The sequence below is a fragment of the Podarcis cretensis genome (genome assembly GCF_951804945.1).
Source record: "Podarcis cretensis genome assembly, chromosome: 3".
NCBI classification, from domain to species: Eukaryota; Metazoa; Chordata; class Lepidosauria; order Squamata; family Lacertidae; genus Podarcis; species Podarcis cretensis.
In genome coordinates, this window is record NC_137172.1 from 95,069,112 (window position 1) to 95,086,351 (window position 17,240).

The following is a 17,240-nucleotide window of genomic DNA, read 5'->3' on the forward strand; positions in this document are numbered from 1 at the left end:
TATACTTCTGTTGATGCAGTCTTGAACTGCAAAAGCATCCCCACCACCCCACTGCACCACACTGTTGACTTGTGTAAAGCTTGTGGTCTACTAAAATCCCTAAATCCTTTTCACATGTACTACTGTTAAGCTAGTTGTCCCCCATCTTATATTTGTGCAGCCAGTGATTCCTATCTAAGTGCAGAACCTTACATTTGTTCCTATTGAAATTCATGCTGTTACTTTGCACCCAGTTCTCCAACCTGTTAAGATCATACTGAGTTCCAATTCTGCCCTCTGCAGCACTTGTACCCCTTCCAGTTTGGTGTCATCTGCAAACTAAATGAGCATCTCCTCAATTCCTTCATCCAAGTCCTTTATAAAGATGCTGAACAACAATGGGCCCAGGACAGAACCCTGTGGCACCCTGCTTGTCACTCCCCCCTGCCCTGGATGATGAGGAACCATTAGTGAGCATTCTTTGGGTTTGGTCAACCAGCTACAAATGCACCCAACAGTTAACTCATCCAGCCCACATTTTTCTAGTTTCTCTGCAAAGCTCTCATGGGGAACTTTGTCAAAAGTCTTAATAAAATTGAGATACACTACATCCAAAGCACCCCCCTGATTCACCAAGCTTGTAACTCTATAAAAAAAGAAAAAGAAATTAGATTTGTCTGGCATGACTTTTTTTTTTGAGAAACCCATGGTGGTCATGCTGTCTAGAGCTGCTGGGAGCCACATGAAGGGCACCCAGTTTGGCGAATATAGGCAGTAACTGATCTGTGAGGGCTAACCTGTGGCCCTCCAAATGTTTTTGGACTGCAACCTGAATCATTCTTGACTATTGGCAATGCTGGCTGGGACAGTTGGTATCTGTAGTCGAAAACATCTGGAGAGCACCTGGTTGGGGAAGGTTGATTTCACAGGTACCTTTATTTCTGAGAAGTCATCGAAGTGCAGTAAAATCAACACACATCTGTATCTAGAATAATTGCCTTTTAAAGCATTTCCACTATGGAATTATGATGCCACAAACCTCAAGCATGCTCCGTGATATTTATCACCTTGATTGAAATACGAAAACCTCTTCCAGGTAACTCCACGTCCAGGAGGTTAATCCCATCAAAGCAGACTTCACTTCTGGCTTCTCATCTTCCAAAAGAGGCTTTAAAAGTTTTCAAAAGACTCAGAAGCTGTCATATCATATGGTACTTGTGCCCTTTTCTGTCAAAATGAGAAATACGGTTGCCGTGTCTTCTAGGAGGCCATTTTCCTCTTTCTAAATAAAACCCTGCCATGTGTTACATTCCCAATCACTTTGGGCTGTAACATTAGCAGAAGATGTTGCTATAATGGGGGAGTGAAGATACCAGCAGACAATCACATTTGTTAGTGCAGGTGACGCGTCTATCAGGTTTAAAGACAAACCAACCTGTAGCTTGGGATGGGTCGACAGGTCAGTTTCTGCTACACTCGGTTTCTGATTTTACTAGTCTTTAATATATGTAGTAACACGTTACATTAGAACATGCATTTCTGCAGTGAAAATGTTTACTTGTGCACTTTCTCCAGACTGGCCTTTGGTTCTTAGATATTGGGAATAAAAGTATTTGGAAAGTGCATACATTTAAATGTATTTCTTTTCCTCTTTTTAGTGAAATCTTCAAATACTTGTCAAAACACTCCTTCAGAAATACATATTTGCCATTCCCTACTGCTCCAATGTTGCTTTTCTTTTCTTTTCTATGAAAAATCCACTCTCTCCCTTCCCCTGCACCCCACTTATGATATATTACACAAAATTTTGACCGCCTAGTAATTGATCCAAATAGATTTACAGAAAATAAACCTGCTGTTCCTGTCACTGGAACATCAGGCAGCCCACATGGGTGATGAACCATTATTACTTTGATGAGATCATCCATAATTTGTTTTATCGGCTTTCTCCCATGTAGCAATTATGCTTTGAAAAAGCCGTACAAAATCTTACACTATTTGCAAATGCAACTCAACTCTTAGGGGAAGGCTGCTTTGTCTCTGTCCCCCCGTTTAACCTTTTAAATACTGGTTTTCTGAAACCCACAGAAAACCTACATGTCTAGGGGTAAACTTGCATGTATAGGGTCATAATCATACATTAACATGTTGGCTGGGATGAGGAGGTCCATGGTCTTGGCATGAGAACAGCCCTCCTCTTGGTATGTGAGATACATTATGCAATGTTTTGGGATGCTGGGAGTGGTTGTGGTTTGTGCAGTTGAAATCTTGCAACTATAAAGAGTCCTTCAAGTGGATGGTATCTCTAAGTGGTGGATGATGGGGAGAGGGCAGCAAAGCAACCACAGAGTATTGGAGACATGTTGGAGGACAGAGCTGTGCGCCACACAGTCTGCTCTTCACCAGCTAAGCTAGCATGCTGCCTACAATTACAATGGAGAACGCCATCCTGTCATCAGTGTCATCGACTGCCAGACTAATTGGAACATATTATGAAAGGGTGCTATCTTGTCCTTTGCCTCAGGCAAATGTCTTGAATTGGTCCTGGTCACCTCCACTCGCTTCCTTTCCCCTCCCTTGTGTATAAAAAGGGAGTGTATGGCACTCCTTTGCCAAAAAGAGAGTTTTCCCAATATACCAGATGTGGGGAATCATTTTCAGCCCAAATGTCACAGTCCCTCATGGGCAATCTTTCCAGGGCTGCTCCAGAGGCAAAAAGTCAGCGGGGTCCTGAGGCAAAAGTAGGTAGAGTAATAGACTGGACTCTTACTTTTGCAGAGGATGCTGTGTGGCTGCATTCCACCTACACAAATGTCAGTGGTTTCTACATGTACACATCTCCACAGCCTCTATCCAGAAAATCAAGAAACACGAGCAGTTCAATGACACATTTTGGTCAGGGAAAAGCACCTGAGGCATGCAGGGAGGGCTGGGGAGGGTCTTGGGGAGAATATAAAGGGCAGAATAGAACTGGAGCAGTGTATTTTGCAACAAGGCATTTCATTAGTGCAAGCAGTTTCTGAGCTCTGGGCTCAGTACTGCACCTACGATTTCAGATTAAAACCTTTTTCTGCCTCCCCCACTTCCAGCTACTCTCTGAAGACTGGAGAAGAGACCCTCTTAAGAATATTAGGGGGGTGGGCTAGACCCTGTGAAAAATTAACATTGTATTTTAGCTGTCGTTCATTCATTTTCCGCTTTGAATTCTTGTTATTTAAAAATGCGGGTGGCGCTGTGGTCTAAACCACAGAGCCTAGGGCTTGCCGATCAGAAGGTTGCTAGTTCAAATCCCTGCAATGGGGTGAGATCCCATTGTTCAGTCCCTGCTCCTGCCAACCTAGCAGTTCAAGAGCACACCAAAAAGTAGATAAATAGGTACCATTCTGGTGGGAAGGCAAACGGCTTTTCCGCCTTTTTTGGACTACACTTCCCATCAACCCTGATGACTGGTTCTGTTCGCTAAGGATGATGGGAGTTGCAGTCCAGAAATGGCTGGACACCCAAGTTTGGGAAACCCTGGTCTAGTGCACCTAGAATTCTGTTGCTGTGCCCATAACCTAGGTTAAGGTGCCATTTAGCTCCTAGCTTTCATATCTCTGTTTCTAACACTGAGCCGGAGGACCAGAGCCTGAAGTTCCCCACCTTTGCCCTATATAGATCTGGGTTTAGGGCAGTTAAGCTGCACTGGGCATGGAGCCTTGGGGCCGCCTCCAAGGATGCCACAACTATGAGTTCGAATGCAGCGTCAGAGGCAGAGGGTGCCGCTTTGGCTTTGACCAGGGCGCCACTGAAATTTGAGACCCCAGGGTCCGCCACTGAGATCTGTGTGCTCCATACAGTAGTACCTTGGGTTAAGAACTTAATTTGTTCTGGAGGTCTGTTCTTAACCTGAAACTGTTCTTAACCTGAGGTACCACTTTAGCTCATCCTGAAGCAAAGTTCTTCACCCGAGGTACTATTTCTGGGTTAGTGAAGTCTGTAACCTGAAGCACCTGTAACCCGAGGTACCACTGTACTTCTTTTCCCTCCTGGCTGAAATGTTTGACATCTATCAAGATTTTTCTCATGAAGTAACTAAGCTCTGGAGTCAGAGCTGCTTCCCTGTCTACTTACTCTACTTTCAGCCATTAGACCCTCCTTGCATTTCTGTCATCACGCTCTTATCGGAGGCGGTTTGGAACCATTATCTCTCCTCTCCTCCACTTTTTATCTATACAAACCTTCATGTCTTTTTAATGTCACTGACAGCAGAAAACCAGGGACGTGTCTCCACCCATTGAACCATACAGCCAAATCACTTCATTCTTCTTAAGCCTATGACAGCTACCTAAAATATATTTCTGTCACCATTCTTGGCTATTAGTAGGGCAAATATAGGGGAGTTTTTCCCCCCATCCTAAAAGTTGGATTTATCTTTATGATTTAATCTCCTTTTTCTTTATCGCTTCCCCTCATTGCTGTGAATTACAACTGGCAGGAAGTTCATTACTGTTAAATAATTTGTATTTTGTACAAGTTTTGCCAAAGGCACAGATTGATCATTTCTTAGCCTTAACTTTCAACAGAGTAAATCTTGTTTTGTTCGTAGCATCCACATTTGGTACTGATTCTTTGTGATAACCCTGAAGCCAGCTCTATCGCAGCCTATCCAGTATTGTCACTGGCTTCTAATTAAAGATGTTATCATTCCCTAATGCCTGATCTCATTCCTCATGCTAGCCAATTGACCAAACAAGGCTTTTCAAGGTACATTAGCCTGGGGAGCTCAATGAGAGGGAAAACATTGTTTCTAATGGGGGGGGGGGACGACAACATTTTTAAAAAAAGTTTTCCAAGAAAATGAATGGGATTATGCAAGAACTATTAGGGACGTGGGTGGCGCTGTGGTCTAAACCACTGAGCCTAGGGCTTGCTGATCAGAAGGTCGGCGGTTTGAATCTCTGCGATGAGGTGAGCTCCCATTTCTCGATCCCAGCTCCTGCCAACCCAGCAGTTTGAAAGCACGTCAAAGTGCAAGTAGATAAATAGGTACCGCTCCAGCGGGAAGGTAAACAGTGTTTCCGTGTGCTGCTCTGGCTTTGCCAGAAGCTGCTTAGTCATGCTGGCCACATGACCCGGAAAAACCGTCTGTGGACAACCCCAGAGTCGTCCATGACTGGACTTAACTGTCAGGGGTCCTTTACCTAATGCAAGAACTATCCTCACTTCCTCCCTACTGGCTCAAGGTGGTAAAACCACCTTCATAGTTTATCCCCCTCATATACACTTTAGGGTTTCAACTTCAGTGTCACCTGTAGATTGCTGCTTAGATAGGTCTCATTTAGTTTAAGCCCCACACTCTTTAATACATACCCTCCAACATTTCTCTCATGAAAAAGAGAAATCCTGTTCCATAGTAATAATTTTTTTAAAATTCTTTTTATTCATTTTCTATAACCAAACAATGAAAAAAAAAAAAAGAAACAGTAATAATAAAAATAATTCTACTATTTATACCCTGCCCATCTGACTGAGTTGCCCCAGCCACTCTAGGGAGCTTCTGACTTACATAAAAACATAATGAAACATAAAACAGTTTAAAACTTCCCTATACAGGGCTGACTTCAGATTGCTTGGGGGTCAGATAACTCCATACCCATCAACATTTCTCCAATGAAAATAGGGACACCCAGTGCCTTTTTTCCTTAAAAAACAAATGTTTAGGGGTACTCTCATTCCATCAGAGACTCAGGAAACACCGTGACAGGAAAGGAGGCCACCATCGGGGGTAGCAACGGAACTGACGGTTCACCGTGCTGGAGAAGAAACTATTTTTTTAAACATTTTTAGTTTCTTCTCCCATTAGATTCACAAAATGTTTAGGGGTATGCGTACCCCTATGTCCCCCCAGAAAAATAGTACTGGGGACACCCTACCATACCGTCCAATATTTCTCTGATGAAAACCGGGGCATCGTGAGGAAAACCGGGACATTCCAGGATCAAATCAGAAACCAGGACAGCTTCTGTAAATCCGGGACTATCTCTGGAAAATAGGAACACTTGGAAAGTCTGTTGATATGGGACAAATGAAGCTGCCATATACTGAGTTAGGCCATTGGTCTATCAAGCTCAGTACTGTCTACCACGGTAGACCATGGTGAAGGATCTCTCTTCTTCACCCTACCTGAAGAGGCCAGAGACTAAACCTGGGACTTTCTGCATTTGAAGCAGATGCTCTACAGCTGGCTGTTCCCCATCATGCTGACCCACATCACTAATTTTGGATCAGGCCTCATTTTGGATTAAATGTTGCCGCTTGTTTTACCTCAGTTCAGTGGCTCGTTTGCTTTTCACTCCAGTCCCTGCACAGACTGCCTTAACATTTAATGAGAAGAAAAGTTGAAATGCTGTTTCCATATTTCAACTCTTGATGGATACCATTGAATGTCAGTCACACTGGTGGTTTTTTGGAGAGAAGGGGAGTTCAAAAATATCTTAGGGATTGTATCCAGCTAAGTTCTACTCAGGACCTAGGGAAGTCATGTCCTTTTTTGCTTTCTTTTTTTTTAAAAAAAAGTTTACTTTAAAGTTGGATAGAATCTTAAATAAATATATTTGAGGGCCTGCCTGGGCCACATGACAGGTTATGCATTTCAGAAATAAATAAAATGAAGAGAAATAAATAATAGTCCAATGTTGTAAAAGCATGCTTCATCTAAATTAGCTGACAGTATTGGCTAACAAATGTAGAAGCTGAGTGCTGAATGCACAGCCTATGCTTCATTCTCACAGAGACCCTGACACACTGCTTTAATTAAAGACTTATCTGTGAAAACACTTGCTCAGAACACTTTTTCACCTTCAAGGCATTTTAGTTCCCACAGTCTGTTAATGCATCACACGCTGGTTTCTTAGAAAAGCAGCATTTTCCCCTCTCTAAAAAAAGTGTCTTTTCCCAAAGACTTTGCAGATGTGTTTGGGCTTCATTAAGACAAGATGACTGTACATTTGTCACGTTTTGCATACAACTGTAGCTGCTACACTCAGTGCAGACATAAATATGGGTTTCTTAGGAATTCCATGTTCACTTCCTGGCTTAAAAATGATGGCATCGTTCTTTGAACCTTACATTACAGATTGCATTGGTCCCACAATTGCTATTGACAACAAACCATCCAAGTGTCCCCATTTCTGGAAAATGGGGACACTTGGAGGGTTTGTTGTCAATAGCAATTGTGGGACCAATACAATCTGTAATCTGGGACAGCCCCAGATTTACAGAAGCCATCCCAGTTTCTGATTTGACCCTGGAATGTCCTGCTTTTTCTTAGGACATCCCTATTTTCATTGGAGAAATGTTGGAGGGTATGTTAACTGACCCTGAGGTAGCCAAGATGGTGCTCTCAGGAGGCAGGAGGTTGTTGGTCTCGAACTCCCATCATCCCTGAACATTGGCCATGTTGTATGGGGCTAACAGGAGTCCAACAACCTCTGGAGGCCATCCCATTCTCTACCTCTGGTCTAGACTAAGAGCCAGAGTGATGTAGTGGTTCAAATTTCAGATGTGCACTCAGGAACCACAGGTTCAAATCCTTGCTCAGCTACAGAATTTGCAGAATGGCTTTGGGCCTGCCATTTCCTCCCAGCCTCACATAGCTCACAAGGCGGTTGTGAAAGTTCAGTGGAAGAGCATCTGCTTTGCATGCAGACGGTCCTAGATTTCATCACCAGCACCTCCAGGTAGGGATGGAAGTATTCCCTCTTTGAAACCCTGGAGGGCAGCTGCATGTCAGTGTAGATAATACTTAGCCACATGGACCAATGGGCTGACTCTGTATAAGACAGCTTCCTATGTACAAATCTCTATCCATGCCACCCTGAGTATCTTGCAAAGGCAGCTGGGATAAAGTATCAAGGGAAGTAATTTGTTGTTGTTTAGTCGTTTAGTCGTGTCCGACTCTTCGTGACCCCATGGACCAGAGCACGCCAGGCCCTCCTGTCTTCCACTGCCTCCCGCAGTTTGGTCAGACTCATGTTTGTAGCTTCGAAGACACTATCCAACCATCTCGTCCTCTGTCGTCCCCTTCTCCTTGTGCCCTCCATCTTTCCCAACATCAGGGTCTTTTCCAGGGAGTCTTCTCTTCTCATGAGGTGGCCAAAGTATTGGAGCCTCAGCTTCACGATCTGTCCTTCCAGTGAGCACTCAGGGCTGATTTCCTTAAGAATGGATCGGTTTGTTCTTCTTGCAGTCCATGGGACTCTCAAGAGTCTCCTCCAGCACCATAATTCAAGGGAAGTAATAATACGACTCTATTCTGCCTTGGTCAAACCACACCTGGAATACTGTGTCCAATTCTGGGACCACAATTTAAGAAGGGTGTTGACAAGTGGAATGTGTGCAGAGGAAGGCAACCAAGATGATCAAGGGTCTGGAAAGCAAGCCTTATGAGGAGTGGTTGAGGGAGCTGGGCAGGGGGACGCATACCCCAAAATATTTTGTGAATCTTTGCACTTTTGTGCATTTATTGTATTTATTTTTCCCAATGGTGATTTTCTTGAGTCAAAATGAGTACCCCTAACATTTTATTTTTCTTTTTAGAAAAAAAGCACTGGAACTGGGTATGTTTAGCCTGGGAAAGAGGAGACTTTGAGGAGATATCTCAAAGGCTGTCACATGGAAAAGGGAACAAGCTTGTTTTCTCCTGCTCTGGAGGGTAGGACTCAAACCAATGGCTTCAAGTTACAAGAAAGGAGATTCCGACTAAACATCAGGGGGAAACTTTCTGACAGTAAGAGCTGTTGGACAGTGGAACAGTCTCCCTCAGGAGGTAGTGGACTGTCCTTCCTTGGGGGCTTTTAAGCAGAGGTTGGATGGCCATCTGTCATGGATGCTCTAGCCAAGATTCTTGCATTGCAGGGGGTTGCACCTTATGAACTTTGGTGTCCCTTTCAACTTTATGATACCTGAAGTATACCTGAAGGAGCGTCTCCACCCCCATCATTCTGCCCGGACGCTGAGGTCCCGCGCCGAGGGCCTTCTGGCGGTTCCCTCATTGCGAGAAGCAAAGCTACAGGGAACCAGGCAGAGGGCCTTCTCGGTAGTGGCGCCCGCCCTGTGGAACGCCCTTCCAGCAGATGTCAAAGCGATAAACAACTACCTGACATTCAGAAGACATCTTAAGGCAGCCCTGTTCAGGGAAGTTTTTAACGTGTGATATTTTACTGTATTTTTGGTTTCTATGGAAGCCGCCCAGAGTGGCTGGGGAGGCCCAGCCAGATGGGCGGGGTATAAATAATAAATTATTATTATTATTATTATTATTATTCTACGATTCGGTGATTCTGTGAAAAAGGTAGCAAGTAAAACAAAAGAATTGTTATGTTATGGGTATAGAACAGAAAAGCAATAGGCTGAATGGGTGAAATGACAACTAACATGTACATCCACTCCTTCTGTGAGTTGTTTTTTCATGCAATGAAACCAATTTGATTATGTGAACTCCAAAGCAATCACTACTGGGGTGCCAAACTTGCATGGAAATCCAGCTTTGGCCCAAGTTAACACTCATTTGCAAAGCTAGGTTTGCTACCACAAGAAGTAAAGAAAGGAAATCTTTTCAGGATGTATTCACTGGGAGAAAGTCGGGAGAGCAACTTAAATTGTCAAAACTGCTCACGATGAGGGTGAAGACCTTTAGTTAATTATAGCACCGCCGTAACTATTTCCTGCAGGAAACATCATATGCTGCAGTTAAAATATCTTACTACCCACTATCACTGACCGGTAAGTAGATGAGAGGATGGGCTAGGCTAGGGTATCTCTTGTATCCATACATACTTGGCTCTGAATGCCATAAGTAAACGGCACTCTTGCCATTTGCACTTTTTCAGCTGTGAGAGTTGTTATCAGTCTAGATAGCAAGGGGTTCCTTATTTAAGAAAGGCTTGCAAATGTCCTATAGCTCACTTAGAGCTGTTCCCCCCTCCCTCTCTCTTTCTCCGCTCCCCCCCCCCTTCCTGGCACACCGTTTCTGTTTTCTCAATTAGCTGAGGCAAGTGTAACATTGTCAACAGCTGCCAGAACTGTGCAGAGCAAGGCAGCTTTTTATGACTGTGAAGGTTATTATCAATTTAGATAGAGATTTCCACAGTGTAGTTGAACACAGAAGCAACACTAATACACATGAGAACTGTGTGGTGCTTGCCCATTGTTTGTGAAGAGGTTTGGGTGTCACTAAATCCTTCTCTGTAACACTGTTGTTTTTTTGTTTTGGTTTTTTTCTTGGTACAGTTTGCGCTGGATTACGATCAGAGAGGATGCCAGCCGTCCAGCTTGCTGGGAAAATACTTCTCAGTTCTTCGGGTGGCCTATGAAATATTCTCACTTTAGTACGCCTTACAAATTGTCCCAGCTTTTAAAGAAGTGATGGCAACTTACCCCAGCTGTTGACCTCAAATTCCTTGTTGAAGTTCTCAGTGAGGCAGGAGCAAAGAGGAAAGACCTTCACCTCCCCATTCATTATTCATTTGACATTATATGTTATCATGGGAATGCTCAGTTTATTAATTTATACAAGAGAGAGAGAGAGACCGGATGAGATAGAGATGATGCAAGCTTAAGATAGAAAGTTTGTTGGACAGCTTGCCTTCTCTAAAGTCATGTTCTCAAGTTCACAACTTTTCTACAGTCATAAACTGGAGGTGTTCACTTTCCCCCTTTCCATGGTTCCTGGCAGGAGTAGACAAGAGAGTTCCCTCCAGATACTGTGTACTATAATTCAAATCAGCCCCAGGCAGCATGGGCAATGGTCAGAGATGACTGGAGTTGTAGTTCACAACATCCAGAGGGCACCACGTTGGCTACCATTAGCCCAGGGGTACTGCTCTGAGAGGTCTTCTCCATGTCCTCCTCACTCCCCAGCATAGCTTCTATTTGTACTAGTGCTTGGATGTGCTTAGATGCTGCCTTCATTATTTTGGACACCACCAGGCCACTAGCTTTCAACATTGTTCTGTGGAATGCTGGATCTAATTTATTTATTATTATAACACCTTCTTCCATATATGCCTGCCTGTTCACTGACATCTCTTAAAGCAGATTGAAAAATCCCATTTTGGCTGAAATGTCCCCCTGGCCATTGTCCAGGTGTGGAGGCAATCAAGTGGAGGACCAAATACAGATAGTCTTGACTGTTTCACAGCTGTTCTGTGGACCACCTGAATGTCCACAGAGTGCTAGTCACCCGAGAACCTCTGACCTGTATCTCACGGCTTGCTGTCTGTGCCTCTACCAGTGAAGGCATACAGACCTCATCAGTAGATCTCAGGACACAAGAAATATCATATTTTAATTGTTTATTTTCCTCTGAACATTCCAAAAGTGTTTCGAATTAGCTTGGCAATAAATCACATGTGGTTCTCGCATCTTTTCTCTTTCTTGCTGTGAGGTACATCCATCCCAGTGTGGTGTAGTGGTTAAGAGCAGTAGACTTGTAATCTGGTGAACCGGGTTCGCTTCCCTGCTCCTCCACATGCAGCTGCTGGGTGACCTTGGGCCAGTCACACTTCTCTGACATCTCTCAGCCCCACTCACCTCACAGAGTGTTTGTTGTGGGGGAGGAAGGGAAAGGAGATTGTTAGCCGCTTTGAGACTCCTTCCGGTAGTGATAAAGCGGGATACCAAATCCAAAGTCTTCTTCATCATCATCATCCCCAACCCCATGGTTTGCAACCACAGTGACACTATCCTAATCCAAGGAACATGGGTCTATTCATCTAAGCATTTGCTGCTAGCCCATTGTTCTGAATGACTGAAATAGAAGTACACAAGGAATCCAGTCAGCTTCCATCCCCACCTTGTCGGAAACAGTTGCTCAAAACAGGCACACTCCCCTCTCTCTCTCTCTCTCTCTCTCTCTCTCTCTCTCTCTCTCGGCATGTGTCCTGCTCTTATTTTAAAACTCTTAACACCAGTTGCTCTTCACTTGCTGTCCATATACAGTATCAGATCCTCTTGTGTAAGGAAATCTCCCCTCAATTCCTCGAGCGCCAGCCCCTCATTCTCAATTTGCGACTGGTGACAGGTGCCTCTTTCGGTCTTGGATTCGATACTATTTGCAAATAGCCTTATCGCTCCAGCTGGATGTGTCTGTGTGTCGGGAGGGGGGATGTGCACCGCCAGCAAAAGGCCCAAATTAGCATTTTGCTAATTCCTCCAAATTGCCAAATTCTTGGTTCTGGGCCAAGACATTGTCAAAACATTATGCAACAGCAGAAGAGTGGGAGTTGCAATTGAGGAGCGAGTTTGGCATTGCAGGGATTCCCCCCCCTTTTTTTTTCTTTTTTCTTTTCACAAAGATGCAGAAAGGGGTGATTTGAAGGAAGAGATGCAAATATGGGCATAGGGTGACACCCAAAGCCTTCCTGTCTTGCTTTTTCTCCTCCGTGGATGTTCCACACTTGCTCAGCTTGCCATAGGCTGCCGTGAAGTCCAGGTCTGACACCAGGAAGGTGATGGGCACATGAGCCAAAGGCAACTGGAGCAGCCAGAGGCTGGAGCTCAGGGACCGGATGGGATAGAAGCAGGGCAGGGCTGGTACAAAACGAAGTGAGCCAGAATGAGAGAGTCAATCTTAGTTGAGCCCATTGTGACAAGTTACACTGAGACTGTTGAACTATCCTTGGAGGCTGAGATTCCTAGTGCCTTGTGCCTCTCTGTTGCATTAGAACAGGACATGATGAACACTTGGCCTTCCAGATAGACTTCAAGTTCCATCATCCCTAGCCAATGTAGCCAGTGGTCAGGGATGATGGGAATTGTAGTCTAGCAGCATCCAGAAGATCTCAGCCCAGTCCAACTACATGATCAAAGGCATAGAGTACTGGCGGCACCTGAGATAAGATGCTGAAGATTAGCAGGTGGAGGCTCTGGCTCAAGGCTTGACTTGGTGCCTCACCAATAGACACTGACCCCTGCAAATATTGTTTGACGCCCAGAAGGAAGTGCCTGCACCCAGAATCCACTGCAAGTTATGTATTCATACGGAGATGCAGAAAAAATCCTGCACTGCAGATTGAGTATGAAGCATGGATACTTGATATGCAACTACGTACTTGGGGTAGGGTTGCATACACCTGGAATTTCCTGGACATAGCCGGTATTCAGCCCTCTTAAACGGCGTCCGGGCAAAAATCCCTGAGCTCAATAACCTTGCCAATAAATAGCTCAGCAACTCTGTCCACCCTCTGTCTCAAGGAAGCACCAATACCCTTAGCCCATGGTAGATACCCTCAGTCCAGCCAAACACCAACAAGACTACCAAGGTCTACAGTTTTCAATGCTTTGCTGGGTGTAGGCTTAGAGGCACATTTCCAGAGGACAGCCATCCTTCTTCTGTTGGAGCATGGCTCTCAACTGAGCTCTGTTCCTTAGCACACGAACATTTCCAGCATGGAGAAGCAAATGGCAAGTGTTCCATGCTTCCTTCTCTACCAGTGTTGGCAAATTCAGAGAATTCCTGAACTCAACTTGATAAAAAATGTTGCTTACACATTTATAGCAAGAGGTGGAATGGAGATGAAGGAAACTGGCAGCATCAGAAGTAATTTCTCCCTAATCCGGTGGCACGGGCCTGTGGCCCTCTAGATGTTTATGTACTCCGGCTTCCATCATCCCCAGCCAGTATGGCATATCCCTGCTCAAATAGGATGCTTCTATGAGCCACAACCTCAACACAAAAAGTTTGCCATGTTTAAGTCCCACTGAAATCCATGGGGCAGGTTAGTGACAACTAAGTCTAGCCCCTTTGACACCAAGAAGACTGAGCAAGTGCCTCTGCCTCCTTTGGCACTTGGAGGGTACTTGCATGTAATTTGCATTTGCAAAGCTGTTACGTACTGAGTTGAATAGGATCCAAAAGGCAGCAGTCTGATTGGTCCTAGAACAATAGGATTCAGAATGCAGCAGTCTGAAGTGGTCATAGAACAATAGGGTCCAGAATGCAGCAGTCTGATTGGTCTAGAACAATGCAGCAGTATGATTGGTCCGCAGGAGCGACCCAATCCAGCTCCAGGTGGAAGTGAATCTGCAACCTGATTGGCCTACAGGAGAATCCCAGAATTAGCCAATCACGTGCGGCCCATTGTGTAAATAATGTATATAAAGCAGATATTTGGGGGGAACTTTCATTCCTCACTACTATGAGCTGAATAAAGAGCATGAAATGCACACTCGACTCCGAGTATATTTCAAAAGCCATTTCCCCATATATAATCCATTTTATGTTATTCTTACTAGCGCCCATGCACTTTTTTTGAACACTTTCCCCTAACAAGTACATTTTTGTACACATTACTTGGTTGAAGAAGTGCATCCCGAAAATTCTGAGAAGTGTGAAGAACAGTTTTCCGAATTGTTTCAGAAAGTGCAAATTATGCTGGTTTGCCTTTTAATGCAAACCAAATTGAATTTCTCTGCCCCCTGTAATCCAGAGTCACGCTAGCAAAACAACAACACCGCATGCACTCTGCCAGCAGCAAATAATATACAACTGTTCAGAATGGCAACATCACAGCGCTATATCCCTGAGCCTGACCTTGTGGAGCACAGTTTCATGCAGTCATCATGGAAGAACGTGGAACAGGTGTGGCAAAAGCCATCTCATTCAAAAATGGTGCTGGTGTTCTTTATTGAGAAGTAATTCTAGAGGTCGAGTAACAATTATAGACCTTCCAGACACTCTGAAAACACCCTGTGTTCATTTATATCTGGCACATATCTGGAGATGCAGAGGAGCCAAACAGGACCACTCGGCTTTTTAAACATTTGCAAGGTTTCAAGCTTTGATTCCTTACCTGTTGTAAATCTTATGTGCTCAGTTTATCTGTATGTTTTCTCTTATGCTCGTCTGTGACCGGAATAAAGTTTGATACTGATACAGATACTGATACAGTGGTACCTTGGGTTACATACGCTTCAGGTTACAGACTCCGCTAACCCAGAAATTGTACCTCGGGTTAAGAACTTTGCTTCAGGATGAGAACAGAAATCGTGCTCCGGCGGCGCAGCAGCAGCGGGAGGCCCCATTAGCTAAAGTGGTGCTTCAGGTTAAGAACAGTTTCAGGTTAAGAACGGACCTCTGGAACGAATTAAGTTCTTAACCTGAGGTACCTTTGGAAGCTTCCTCCCGCCCCCCAACTAAGGCTAACTGATGAATATTGGGCAGGGAGGCAATTTTTATTAGGATCACAGCTGCGAACCGAAGGGTTAAGCCTCCCCCTTTCTCTGTGCCCCCAATGAAATTGGGGGGGGGGAGGGTCAAATTGGAAAAATCCCCTGGCATGGCTACTAGCCATGCAATTAACGTAATATGTAGTTTGACCTTTATGTTGTGCTTTTCCCTAAGGGATTAGCTTTAAATTCCCTCCTTTATACCATCCAAAAACTACTGGTGGTGTTTCAGTGCTTTGCCTCAGCTGAAAGTTAATTAGAATTTAGACAACTGGTTCATGTCATTGGGTTTCATTTAAAATCCGGCCAACTTTTTTAAACACACACACACATTTAATACACTTCTCTGCATCAGGAGCAAAATCTAATCTGCAAATACATTCATTGCCGAATGGGAAAAAATTCTTTTTCTTTTTAACAGTGCAAAGGTTGCCTTATTTAGCACTCTATTTAAGAGAATATTAAACACTTTCCTCAAATCATGCTATTAATGTGAAAAGCCATCTCTACAATAGATAAACACACACATTATCTGATAGGGATTATTGATACTGATGAGGAAAAACTTAGTTTGGTTCTCATTATCCTCTAAATCTACCTTCATGCTTCCTGAAATACACAAACCAAAATCTTTGGAAATTCACACTTCCTTGAATTTTGTAATGCAGTTCCCTAAGCAAAAATGGGTGTCTATTATGTGTGCATCAAAATGCATATAATACTGAAACAGACTTACAAAAATTAATTATATTAGGGATTATTATTATTATTATTATTGATAGCCTGCCCATCTGGCTGGGTTTCCCCAGCCACTCTGGGTGGCTTACAGCATATATAAAAACATAATAAAATGTCAAACATTAAAAACTTCCTGGTACAGGGCTGTCTTCAGATATCTTCTAAAAGTTGTGTAGTTGTGTAGTTCTTTATCTCCTTGACATCTGAAAGGAGGCCATTCCACAGGAATGGTGCTACTACCCAGAAGGCCCTCTGCTTGGTTCCTTGCCAAAACATGTATATTGGGTGGAATTACTTACAAAAAAATGTGGATATTGGGGTAAATGCACACTTTTAAAAAAGAACCACAAGCTGACATGTATATTTTATTATTGTGAAAGCTGTCCCAGTTGTGCTTTTTGAGCTGGTCTTTGACCGTAATAAATTCTGATTGATTGATTGATTGATTGATTGATTGATTGATTTAATGATTGATTGAAGTGGAAATGTGATGAGCTGAACTTAATATTGGAAAAATGAGAAATGGAGACGGAGAGATCTACCTATCCCTAGCTGCAAGGTGTCTACTACTTCTAGGGTGTTGGACTAAGTTAGGTCCATTAATTTCAGTGGATCTATTCTGAGTAAAACAGCTGAATGCCACCATTTCAATTTTAATCCATCTATGCACAATTCCCCTTCGTATGATGTATGCATAAAGTAACCTTACCCCCCAGCAGCTTTGACGTTGAGCTATCTTCTGAACAGCAAGAGAAAAATTGCAAACGACACCTTCCCAAGATGACAGGGAGAACATGGGAAGAAAGTCAATAGAAGTTTATGCCCAAGGTTTGGAATGAATGGAGGACAGCCCTTGGCGATGAGAACAGGAGAGGCAGCAACACAGATGCACTGCAAGTTCTCTTGGAAGAGTTTATGCTCCTTAAACATCTTGTATGGCGGTTTAAGCATCTCTGATGATTTCCTTTTTTTAAATAAGCAACAGATTGGCTTTGATTTTATCTGTCCCTTAGATGAGGTAGTTGGGTTCAAAGACTGACCTCCAGCTAACTGCCTATGTTCTCTGAGAGAGGCATATAAGGCCTCTGAGCTCATTTTAGTTTGCCTTTTCTTTTCTTTTCTTTTGGTACTGAATGGGAGTCTTGATATTATTATGAGATAATGTTGAGTCCTTTCATGCACCATTGTTTGTTTACCATCCCAGCTGGCCTATTAAGAGCTAATGTAATAAGATCTATTAAGATTTAATGTACATTTTTATGTGTTTGTTTGTTTGTTTGTTTGTTTTTGAAATGTATTTACCGTCTTCCCAA